We start from the raw sequence: 12,744 nt of genomic DNA on the forward strand, positions 1-12,744 counted from the left end.
AGACGGCTTAAGTGTTGTAACTTGTAGTCTTATACCCAATTGATTTTTTACTTTTAAGCAAACCATCCTAAAGCTGCAATCTGAGTTTTAAATAGTAAATAGATGGCCGAACCAATGCTTATACTTTACAATATCTACTTACTTAACGGAATTGTCGCTGATATTACCCTTTCTCGTTATCTATCTCTGATCATGACAACCTTAGTATTCATTAAAACATATAAATTCGTTTCAGTGGCAGCAAGGAGATCCGATGTTTCTGTCAGCGATGTATTAAAGGGAGGAGGACATTAAAAGTTTCACAGACGGTATAAAAAGCGATATTGAAGTAGTGCCACGAACTCACAACAACGCAAAGGTGTTATATAATGGGTTGTCAAAAAAGTCTTGCGGTATTTTTATTGAATTTTTTTTTTATTGAAATTGAAATGAATTTTTGATGACTCATGCCCAGCTCTTGACCCATGCTACGGCTGCTGCTATGCCGGTCTCTTTCGACCAATTCAGCGATTTTATCGCAATTTTCGACGACAGGCCTTCCGGAGCGTGGCGCATCTTCGACCACCTCTACACCAGAACGAAAACGTTGAAACCATCGTTGTGCGGTGGAAATGGAAACTGTGTCGGGTCCATAAACTGCACAAATTTTATTGGCAGCTTGAGATGCATTTTTGCCTTTATCGTAGTAGTACTGTAAAATATGCCGTATTTTCTCTTTATTTTGCTCCATGTTTGCGACGCTATAACTCACGAACGACTTAAAAGAAACGACAATCAATCAAACACGTGTTAGCGCGTGAAATGAGCTTTCCAAAAAGGTCCGATGCGACGAATAAAACTAGAACTACGCGCTTTCAGCGCCAACTAGCGTGAATACCGCAAGACTTTTTTGACAACCAATCAAGTGGTATGTGCCATTTATAAAGAAAATCCAGTGACGGCCAATTAAACACAATTTATCGAAATAGTAAGTGAAAACCATTGTTAGATACATATGTAGTATATATAAAATTATTCCGAAAATAATTTTTAAAATTAATTTATGCAAATTATGGGTCAACACTGCGTATACGTAACCTTTGCAGGATGATAAACAACTAGCATAAATGGAATTGTTTGCGATTTTTAACTATTTTTCTGAAAGTAAATTATTTTAAGTATTTCCTTTGAAAATGATACGTCAAAGCTTTGATAGTTCAGAAAATATTTCATAGAAAAGAAGTCGCCAATGTATCTCTATAGAATCATCTGTTTATATACGTACATGCTCTTAGAGCTTTCCAGTTTCTATATAAATATTGGTTTTCAAAAAAGGCGGCGTCATATGTGTATGTATATGTATGTTTGGCAGTTTATAGTGCTTAAAACCACCAGTTAGTTTTGGTTAATATACTATCTCATTATACATTGCAACCACAACAACTACAGCAATAGATCGTCTTTAAAGAAAATAGAAGAAAGTTTAGAAGGGTCTAATGATTGTACTAACTACACCCAAAGCACCTGCCAAAAGCGATAGTACTATATATATAAATTTATGAATTGTTTGGCGATAATATAGAATAAAAAACTTCTCTACTTGTTTGCCAAAACTATTTTAATTTCTCCAAAAAGACCGTCGCATATCGACAAAGCACCTAGGGTCACCACAAATTTTCATTATCAACACCATCCAATTCGCTGGGTTCGTTAAAGTATGGCAATTGAGATGCTTCAACCTTACTTTGGCGAAAGCTGGCAGTGTAGGGGAAATTGTCTAGATTTTTCCACCTCATCTTCTTCATTGTAACTATGACAAGTTGCATTGTCCATAATCTTTAGCCTTACTGCGTGGTTGCCAATAAGAGTGTTCCATTTGAGACGCGCATCAATGCGGCGATGTGAGCCTTGTTAAGAGCTGGCAGTTCAATGGAGCTTTTACGTTCCACTCTGGGCGCGAAGGCATTCGTAACCCCCAAAGTCTGTTTGCTGAGCTCTTGCGTAGTCCATAGATCCAGGGCACGAATGAATAAACACAAGTGTTCATTCCCATTCTGAAGATATTTGGGTAAGTTTAAATTTTTTTTCAGTTTAACAATTTCCGACGATTGCACTGCGGCCAGGCATCCAAACAAGTTTAATATGAAAGTGGGTTGAAGCTATTGCTAGTGAGATCATGTAATTTTTGATTAGCTTTGAACTCAAGGTTTTTATAGCAATTCTGCTATGGGAATGGATGCACATCTTCTGAAAGAAGCCACACATCGGATAAGTATATCTGCTGCTATTTTGGTAGCTGCCACTTCTGCTTGAAAGATACCGCAATGGACTGGTTGTTGGTTGGACAGTTTGAAAAAAAGTGTTGTTTGAGAGCTCCCAATGTAAAACTCGCCCTCCAACCTTCCACTTAAGCTTCGATTCATCCTTGAAAACGCTCACTGCACCTCTTCCCCAGCGACTTCAGCGACTCAGCCCAACCACATATCTATAGAAAGTATTTTCGCGGAGAAATTGACGCGGAATGCAATCGAAGTGAGGAATTTCTTCTCTCTCTCTGGGACCCATTATGTGTCCAATTGCCCGGAGTCTGATCGCAACCTTCGTAGCAATGCATCTGCCTGTTATATCCACGGGTGCTATATGTAGAATGGCAATAAGTGCCATTGCTTGTGGTGTAAGAAGGATGTGGCTCAAGTAGTTCACCTTTTCGGCAGGTAAAAGTCGCGAGCCCCAAATGAGTGTAGAGATGGGTCTAAGATTTTACTACGTACATATTTAATTAAATTGTTTATCAATTCACTCAATATTCACGACTATTTTATTACTTCGAAAAATGTCATTTCGCAAGCATTTTGATTAACAATCTCGCATTTCACCGTCGCTGCTGCAAAACTTATATTTTTAGACAAACAAATATATTAGCTCGTCTAAAAAATTTATTAGTACAAGCATTTCAAATCTTTCGAAATCGTTGCCCATTAAAATATAAATAAATATATTTTTGCATATAAATGCTCAACATGTTTTAATCCATATTATGCAAAAGCCGCGCGAGAAGAGTCCCATTTCAAGCAGCCAAATGTATAAAAGTATGTTTTTCAATTTAATGTGCCGCCTTTCTGCTCTTGTCTACGTATGTGTGTGTGTTTATTTGTGCATTTGAGAGCCAAGTGAAAGCATGCGTGCACACTGACACACAAACATACATACCAACATGCATAGAACGAAAGAAATACAAATATGTATAAAAATAAAATCTCATGCATTTACTAAGAAAGAATACCAAAAGCAAAAAAATGAGAAAAAACGCCAAAGAATATATACTATAAATAGCATAAATGTCGCACAATGCCGAGGAGAAAGCAACAATACATGATTTTGTACAAAAAAAAAGCAAAGAAAAAAAGCTAAAAACAAAAGTTTAGTTCCTAAAAATATAAAGTAGGTAGTAATGTGCTCATTTTACCAAATATTTTTGTCGACATACATATACTTATACATACATATGTATGTATATATGTGTACTGTTACAGATCTAATGACCAGACTTTTTTTGTTATTTTATTTTGAATTTAGGACAAGAATTGGAAATATAATTTCCTTTAGAAGAAAACTTTTTCTATTAATAGATTTTGTCGATTCTCGAGAAAATAATTAATGAGCACATGTGTTAGAAAATGTAAATTGTAAATGGCGACTTTTCGCCGTTAGCTAAATGGTTGTATGTATGGTATGCATGTAACTATCACTCAGGGCCGTGTGGAATTCTAAAACAAAAAAAAAAATAAATATTTTTAAATGGTTAATGATCTCGGTTGATTTTATAAAATTTATAAATTTTTTACTTACCGAAAAATAGAGACTCATAAAGAGTTGTTACCCGATCCGGCCTGATTAAAAATTTAAACAAGCCTCTTTCGGTTTAAAAACGTCCATGTAATTTAGAGGATCTCAGCTATTATAGTCCAACAGAATCTTTATAATGAAGCGGGCCTCCAATTCTTCTTATTTGTTTAACAATAAACGAGTAGAAACTCGAACCATCCAAGCTACGATTCAGTAGGTGGCTTTATAGGCAAACATTTTGCCAGTTGCTCTTCCGAAAATAACTGTTTTTCTGGTTTCATTACAGAAATCCAAATTAGTAAAAATATGAATGAGAAGACTACTACTAGCGGCATCTTCGCCGCCACATATCTCCGAGAGGTATGGAGAAGAGTCGCAGTGAGCTTTTTCACGGTTGGATCGAAGTTCAAAAGGTAGGTTTAAAGGGAAGTCCTCTGTCGGAGCCCTCAATAAACTTTTGTTTCAGACTGCTAGTGTATTATAGTGTCTTTCAAGCGGAAGTGAGCTTTTTCACGGATGGATCGAAACTCAAGGGCTAGGTTTAAAGGGAAGTCCTCTGTCGGAGCTCTCAAGCAAGTTTAGTTTCAGACTGCCAGTCCATTGTAGCGTTTTTCAATCAGAAGTGGCAGCCAACAAGGTAGCAGATGTACTTCTCCGAAATGCGGCTTCTTTCAGAAGATATGTATCCACTTCCAAAGCAAAGCTAGTTAAAAAGTACGTGAAGCTACTTCTATATTAAACCTGTCTGGGTACCTGACAAAATCGGATTCAGCGGAAATTGTTAAGCGGATAAATTTGCAAGAAAAGGCACCTACATACATACATATATCCAAATTCCTTCAGAACGGAAATGAACGCTCAAGCTCAGCAAGCGTTGGTCAGCAACCAGATCTTATGACGTTGCGAAAACCTTTGGCGGAGAGTGGAATATAAAACGTACATTGGACTGCTAGCCCTTAGCAAGACTCACATCGCCGCAATGATAGGCGTCCTAATTGGCCACTGTTCCATTAGCACTCACGCAGTGAGGCTAAAGATTGTGGAGGACAAAACTTGTCATAATTGCAATGAAGAAGATGAGGAGCGCACATCTGTATACTTTCTCTATCACTGTCTGGCCTTCGCCAGACTAAAGTTGAAGCATCTCGGTTGCCATACTAACTAACTAACCCGACGATTTAGCTGGACTTGATATTAGGCACCTTAATATAATTGTGAGACGCCTTAGGCGACGATATGCGACGTTTTCTTGATCCATGCTTAGGAGTTATGGAAATCACAACGAATGAGCGTCTCTGCTGTCAAACTTTTTTTTTGATACCGAGCGCGCAAACCGAATTGCTAAATTTTTTTTTCCTGGATTGGTACAACCTTTTTTATGTTCATGTCAAGTTTGAACTCCATATATCTACTAGTGTATGTTTGGCAGCTATTTGTTTACGAAGTGTGTCTGACGCTTAACAAATTTCATGGCGATTGCTCAATTTTTGTGTCTTCAGAACTTCCACCAACTCGAAAAGTGGTTTTGAGAACTACGCGCTTAAAAAGGCGCTGGACACCGCTCTACCACACGGCCGATAACTATTTTAACAGATTTCAAAAAAATAAAAAGCATTTTTTTATCTAACAAGGTAGAAATCTCCCTTAAAGGGATTCGAAACAAACGGTGTACAGAGCTTAGTTCTTGAAAACTTGCCTGCTTCTTCTTTATTGTCGAAGGTACCGCTCTCGCGGTTGTAGCCGAGTTTACAACAGCACGCCAGTCGTTCTTATTTTTCACGGTTTGACGCCAATTGAAGATTCCAAGTGTAGCCAGGTCCTTCTCCACCTTCTCTTTCCAACAGGTTAGAGGTCTTCTTCTTCTTCAGCTTTCCTCGGCGGGTACTGCGTCGAATACTCTCATAGGTGTAGTGTTTTCATCCATTTGGACAACGTGACCGTAGCCGCTGTCTCTTAATTTGCTGAACTATGCCAATGTCGTCTTATATATCTCGTACAGCTCATTGTTACATCGACTGCGGCATTCGCCGTTGCCAGAACGAAAAGGACCGTAAATCTTCCCCAGAATTTTCTCCCGAAAACTCGTAACGTCGACTCATCAGATGTTGTCATCGTTCTTGCCTCTGCACCATATAGCGGGGCGGAAATAATGAGTGACTTATAGAGTTTGGATTTTGTTCGTCATCGAGAGGACTTTACTTCTCAATTGTCTACTACCCCCAAAGTAGCACCTGTTGGCAAGAGTTATTTTGCGTTGGATTTCGAGGTGAACATTGTTGTTGGTGTTAATACTGGTCCCAAGATAGACGAAATTATCTATGACTTCGAAGTTATGACGGTCAACAGTGACGTGGGAGCCCAGTCGCGGTTGCGACGACTATTAATTTGATGACAGGAGATATTTTGCCTTGCTTCACAACCACATCCATTTGCTTCGCTTCCTTATCCATTCTGGAGAAAGCAGAACTAACGGCGCGGTTGTTAAGGCCAACGATATCAATATAATCAGCGTACGCCAGCAGCTGTACACTCTCATAGAAGATGGTACCTTCTCTATTTAGTTCTGCAGCTCGAATTATTTTCTCCAAGAGTAGATTGAAGAAGTCGCACGTAAGGGCCTTGTCTGTCATTTTTATTTTTTTTTTTATCTCACAAGTTAGAAACCTCCCTTAAAGGTCTTAGTTCTTTAGAAATTGTCTGCTACTGCACACATTTTCCACTTCCGAATTATTAATTATTATTTCAATGTAAAAATTTCTACAACTTCCTCAAATTTATTTCAGTAAAATATGTATATTCTTAAAATTTCAGCAAAATTTGTGCAAATGAGCGAATTTTTAATTTAAATTGCTGTTATAAACAAGCAGAGAGCGTATACGCAACAAATGTCAAAAGCAAGAGGGTTGCCATATACATAAATATATATGTATATAAATGATTTTATTGCAGCTGTTGTATACAAAAGTAAACTCGACATTAATATTCAAACAGCGACTAATACTCCTTACTGAAATAATCATATAAAAGAAATGTCTACGTAAAAGAAAATATACGAAGAAACTACAATATCCTTTTCGCCAGTGTTACGCCACAAGACAAACGCCATTTTAAGTCAGTCTACTAAAAATAAGCGCAACACAATATTTTTATGAGAGACATTTTAGACTTTTACAAGCCACTGACATTCCACGCAGACTCTATGGAATTAAGTATACATACATAAGATTAGAATAAATTCCAGAAATGCCGGCATTTCAAACATTTTTGCTCACATACTTGCATAGTAATGCAGTAAGAGTCCGCTGTGTCGTCGTAGTAAAGCAAGACATGGAAGTTTGCGTGTATGTGCTGACAACGCGCTGAACTAATGTAAGTGATCTTTTAGGCAATCATAACGATTAACTTTTCTCATTAGTAACCAGTAAGTGCCACAACTCCTACCACCATGATCGCAGCGGCTGACTGGCTTGTTGGCCGGTTGGTTGGTTGGTTGGCCAGCCAGCAAGGCTTGCTTACTTACGTACACTACTTATGTACTTACTTACATTACTTACTAGTATAGCTGTGCTATATATACATACATATGTATGTCAGTAAGTGTGTGTGTTGCTTACCGCTTGACCGCCGACAACTCAAATAATTGATATCCCAAGAAGGTATTTCATTTAATTAAATTCACCAGCCACTTACAAAGCGATTCTGAATTTTTCTGTGGAAGACATGCTGGCGACGTTGTGCAAGTATGTCGTTCACTTGGCGTAAAAGGCAAGATTCCATTTGGAGTGATGATGCGACCAATATGCATCACAAACCACCAACACCACAACAACAACAATCTACCTGCACCCGCCACACCGCGCCGCGCCGCGCCGCTCACCACAAGCAAGCACATAGACAGCAAAGCATCTTCACTCCAAACACCAAACTGGCAAGCAGTCGATCAGCGCAACTAGCCAGCCAGAGCTAGCGGTCTAGCTAGCCAACCAGGCAGCCAACTAGGCAGCCATCGATCGTCTTGATCGGCGCATACGATCGATCGATCGATCCAAACGTTGGCGAGCCACACAGACGCATCAACTGCATAGCATACTTATGCGCTAAGCTACGGTGGACAAGGGTGGGCAGGACGTCAGTTGGGCGGTAGGCATGTTGTTAGACTGTCTGGTGTTGCTGCAAGATCAGCTAATACTTAACTATTGCTGCCGATGCTGTTGTGGGCGGGAAGGGCAGTGGTGTTTGGCGGGTGCTGCTGCTGCACAAATAGGGGTATAAATCTAGTTGTACTTGCTGGCCTACCCGTGGAGTTGGTTGGCAGTGTCAATGTGAACAGGAGCAGCATAGAATCTACCATTATGGCTAGCTGCTAGCTAGATAACTATAGTGGACACAAGATCTTTAAACAAACTAACATGTTGTTTGTTGGAATGCAGTGATTATCATCAGGGAGCAATAACTGTGATGACATAGCAGTCCAAACCGACTGAAGCAGTCAGTCCAGCGCGAGTACCAAGCGAAGTCGTCATCGCCAACACACACGCACGAGTGCTCAGCTACATAAGTGTGTGTGTTTGCGCGCATAAAAAGTGGCAAAAGTCGTTGCAGCATAGACGCTTAGACGCACAACGAGTCGGAGCCTCGTAGCTAGTCACTGCACGTGGACTGAAAACTATTTCCTATTTAAGGATGTCAGGCAGTCCGTGGCAGTCAGCAGCGCACGGCGTACGGCAAGCTGCCGGGGGAGAGGTTTGGCAGTCAGCGGGCAGCCGTGTTCTATGCACGTTGCAATAGTTGGGGAAATACTTGTACTTTATATGATCATTCGGGATGCAGAATGTGTTTTATACGTTTATAACTCTATAGGCAAACGAGAGAGTAGCGTGTGCGTCGGAAAGTTTGAGCATAACAAATTCTTTAGACGACGATACGCAACTGCTATGATGATTTCTGATTTTGTTGATGCACTGCGCGCGGGCTGCTGGTGCTGGTCGTGGTGGTGGTGGTGGTGGTGCTGGTGCGGCTGCTGTTCCGCCATCGTCATTTCGCCAACGTCAACTTCCACTCACTTGCATGTTGTTGTCGTCAGTTCGACTGTGTTTGAGGACGAATATTTGCGCGTTGCATTTGGTGGCACGCACATAACCGTACATACACACACATACCCGCGCATACATACATACACATATGTACGTCCATTTGCGCATGCGCTGTGTGCGCGTGTGTGTTGCACGCGCGTATTGGTGACGTACTCGAAGTCGCGTACTCGCCGTCGTACGTGTATAATGATACATTACGCAAATCCTCCAGAGGTTGTAATGCTGTCGCATGTTTTTACCATTTCTGGCCGCCAGTGCTGCTGCAGCAGCAAGTATGTCTCACTAAACTCCAACTCGACGGGCGCGCTTACATACATACATATGTATGTATGTATGAATGTATGTAAGGAAAAAAAAACAATAAATGCGAAATAAAAATAAAACTAAGCAGCGAAAAATGCTGCAGAAAAAATGAAGATTCTGAGAAAAATCCGGTATGGAATGTTCCAGTGGGATTTGTCAAAACTTCTTTAAAATAGAAAAAACGCAGTTACAAGTGTATGTCTGTGTATGTGTGTATGTGTATGTATGAGTACTTGCATACCGCATTGCAGATGTACTACGGACATGCAACTACTTAATGTCTGCCGCAATAAACAGTAACTCTCAAAATGTCTACCAGCAGGCACAGCTGATTGTAGAAATGCGCGAAAGGTCAGCTGATTTAGTCTAAAAGTGTGCATCTTTGATTTCCCGAACCTAAACACTGCTATCTAGCTTTACGAGGACCTACGGAACCGGCAGGAATTCGGTGTTTCGCCAAGGACTGTCGGATTGGACTGGGAATGTTTAACAGCAGCTCAGTTGATAGTAGAAATGCGGGAAAGGTCAGCTGATTTGGTTCAAAAGCGTACATCTTTGATTTTCCGAACATAAAGATTCTATCCTACTACTTGAGAGTCTACATAACTGAAGGGAATTCAGTGTTTCGCCACTGGACTGTCGGACTGAACTGGGTTCGCGCCAAGGACCATCAATTGGGCAGCATTCCTCAAAATTATTTTGGGAAAGCCGAGAATAGATCCGAAATTCCGGCCTAAAAAATTTTAAAATTCACCTAAAAATCGAAAAGTCTCAAAAAAATATAGAAATATGAAATGCCGTTCGAGCTCAGGCTCTTTGTAGTGAAAAAGCCAAGGATCGATCCCAAATTCCGGCCTAAAAAATTTTAAAATTCACCTAAAAATCGAAAAGTCTCAAAAAAATATAGAAATATGAAATGCCGTTCGAGCTCAGGCCCTTTGTAGTGAAATGTTTACACCACGGTTCCGTTAACAACAGGCTTCCATTACAACGACAGCAAGCGGCGTAAACCGTAACTGGCGCGAAATCGGATTCTTGGAGCACCTTCCTAAGCTCCGCATTGGTTGACGGTTGCAGCTGTACGCTCCTCAGCTGGCAGACAATACGTTGCTGCTCCACATACTTTGTCTTCGCTGGGTCAACGACCTTAAAACTAAGACGTTCTCTACCAGCACCAACACTATTGGCATCTCCCTCACCTCACTGCTATCATTATATATCAGCTATACTTTACCTACAGGATTTGGTTCCGGCTGCCGCTAGTATTTTTGCCTTACTGAAGCCAGTCTTAGTCTCAATTATGTTGCTAATGCTAGCCTTTGCACTTAGACCAAGCTTCGCTACAGCCCTTGCGCTAGCTGTTTTCGAGCTCTAATTTCCGGACTTCTTTAAATTTTTTTATTATTATTAGTGTTTTGGCTACGCGAGTAAAGTTAGCTTAGTATAGAGTCCGCCAGGTATCAGTAAGCTCCCTTCTGGACTGCGCCCAGCCAGGTTGATCCTCGGCACGGGTCGCATGACACCTTGATCCAGTCCTTTCTGTACGCCCAATCATAGCAAGATTCCGCAGCTGCTCTGCTATTGAGGAGCAAGGAACACTCAGATAAGAAGTCAGACGTTAGCCAAATACATCACAACTACAACTCTTAAAGTTGCGGCCACTGACTCCGAATTTCGGTTGTAAACTTTAATAATTTCGACGCGTTATTGGATCGTATATCGCTCCATGATGAAATGGCAAATCTCACTGAAGAGAAATGTCAAAATAGCGGGAAAATATGGCGTCGAGACCGATAGGGACAGGTCTACTTTTGTAGTGCCCTATTGAAAACCCTTTACGAACCCATAGTGACGGTCACTACGTTGTTGGCCAAACTATGTCAGGATAAATATATCCAGTAAGCTAGTAAGCTTTCTTTTTCTGCTTAGTCTGTAACTGCTTATATCTTTTAGCTGCTTATAGTAAGTTGATTTCTAAAGAATCTATGTAGCTGTGGTCTTTGGCTCAATCTTTCTTGCAATTACTCGCTCAGAACACTTGTAGTTTCCAAAATATTGGCTCTGAAGTTATGCCTATTTGGAAAACAATCGAAACCATCGAAAAATATAGGTCTGTTGTCTATTCGCTAGTATACCATATACTGGTTTTTGGTCTAGCAAATCTAGAACATGATAATAGCAGGACTCTCTTAACCCAAAAATAGTTAAAAAGATATTTATATACATATGTATGTTTGTATGTATGTATGTTAAAAAACATCGCATTTTAAAACCCATTCAAAAATCGCATTACGTAATCCCTTAAGTGTGCATTTTTGCCAGTCACTGTCCATCTACTCGGCTGCATGACATATTGGTGTGCATGTCGCTAGTATTCACCCATAAATTGTAACTATATCGGCACAATCACGTGTGTCGTTTGCCATATCTAATTGCAGGTGCTCTTTTAATTTGGCTATGATCGACATTTTACGCATCGTTGTGACAACAATGTTCCTTTTAGACGGATTCCACACGCTCGAACACCTACAAAAACGCTAAATATGGTCTACTTAGTTGATCCGTAACTAGAATAAAATAAATGATTTCAAAATTTTCACCAAACAAGATTTTCCTGCACATAACGGTACACATACAACTCTGTATGTATATGTGTATAACCACATATGTCATAGCGCTAAGCAGCGCGCTTTAATAAAGGCCTTAACCACATTTAATAAACGTGTAAATAAAACGCTAAAATTACGGTAATCATTTCCTTTGCGCCAAGTGTAAATATGAAAAATTGCTGACAACCATTTGCATATGGGGCGCGTCACTCAGACACTTGTCTCCAAGCGCAATCACTCATAATAATGCCTAACGCCAAGCGGCATACGCGACGCCGCGCGCGGCATTCCTACAATGGGAGGAGTTTGCCAGCGATCAACCAATAGCACCGTAAATGTCTGAGCCGAAGTTATGATTACTGCTTTTTTCGTTTTTGTTGTTGCCCGCCACTCATGTGCAAGCGCCCGCATATATACAAGCTGGCTTAAATACATAAATATGTATGTGTATAAATTTACAAATCAAATCAAAATCGCGCGCGAGCTCGCGCCTTAGACACAACACACAACTGTCAGTGTGGCGCGCGCGCGCGTGTGTATTGGTGCTGTTGTATTGTGAAAGATAAGGCCTTCATTGGCAGTAATAGTTAATTAAAGTCTGGCTTGAACGCTTTGAATATTCGTGAATGCCAAAAGAGAAGCCAATACCAAAAAAGCGTATAAGAAAACGAATGCACGAAAACAAAAACAATGCCATGAATGAAGCGCGCACCACAACGCCGCTGAGCGGAGCGACAATAAAGCAGCTAGCTAGCGAATGAAAACTCAGTTTGCGACTTGAAAGAGTAAAGCAATTAAGTCTCCACACAGGTAAAATCTCCAATACTGCTGGACAATGAGTGTGCTTGCTTTCAAAGTAAGAGTAAATTAAACGCGCGCGCTCCAAAACGAATGAGCTGTGTGGCGGCGCTCCG

Source organism: Bactrocera neohumeralis, chromosome 4 (genome assembly GCF_024586455.1).
Source record: "Bactrocera neohumeralis isolate Rockhampton chromosome 4, APGP_CSIRO_Bneo_wtdbg2-racon-allhic-juicebox.fasta_v2, whole genome shotgun sequence".
Taxonomy (NCBI): Eukaryota; Metazoa; Arthropoda; class Insecta; order Diptera; family Tephritidae; genus Bactrocera; species Bactrocera neohumeralis.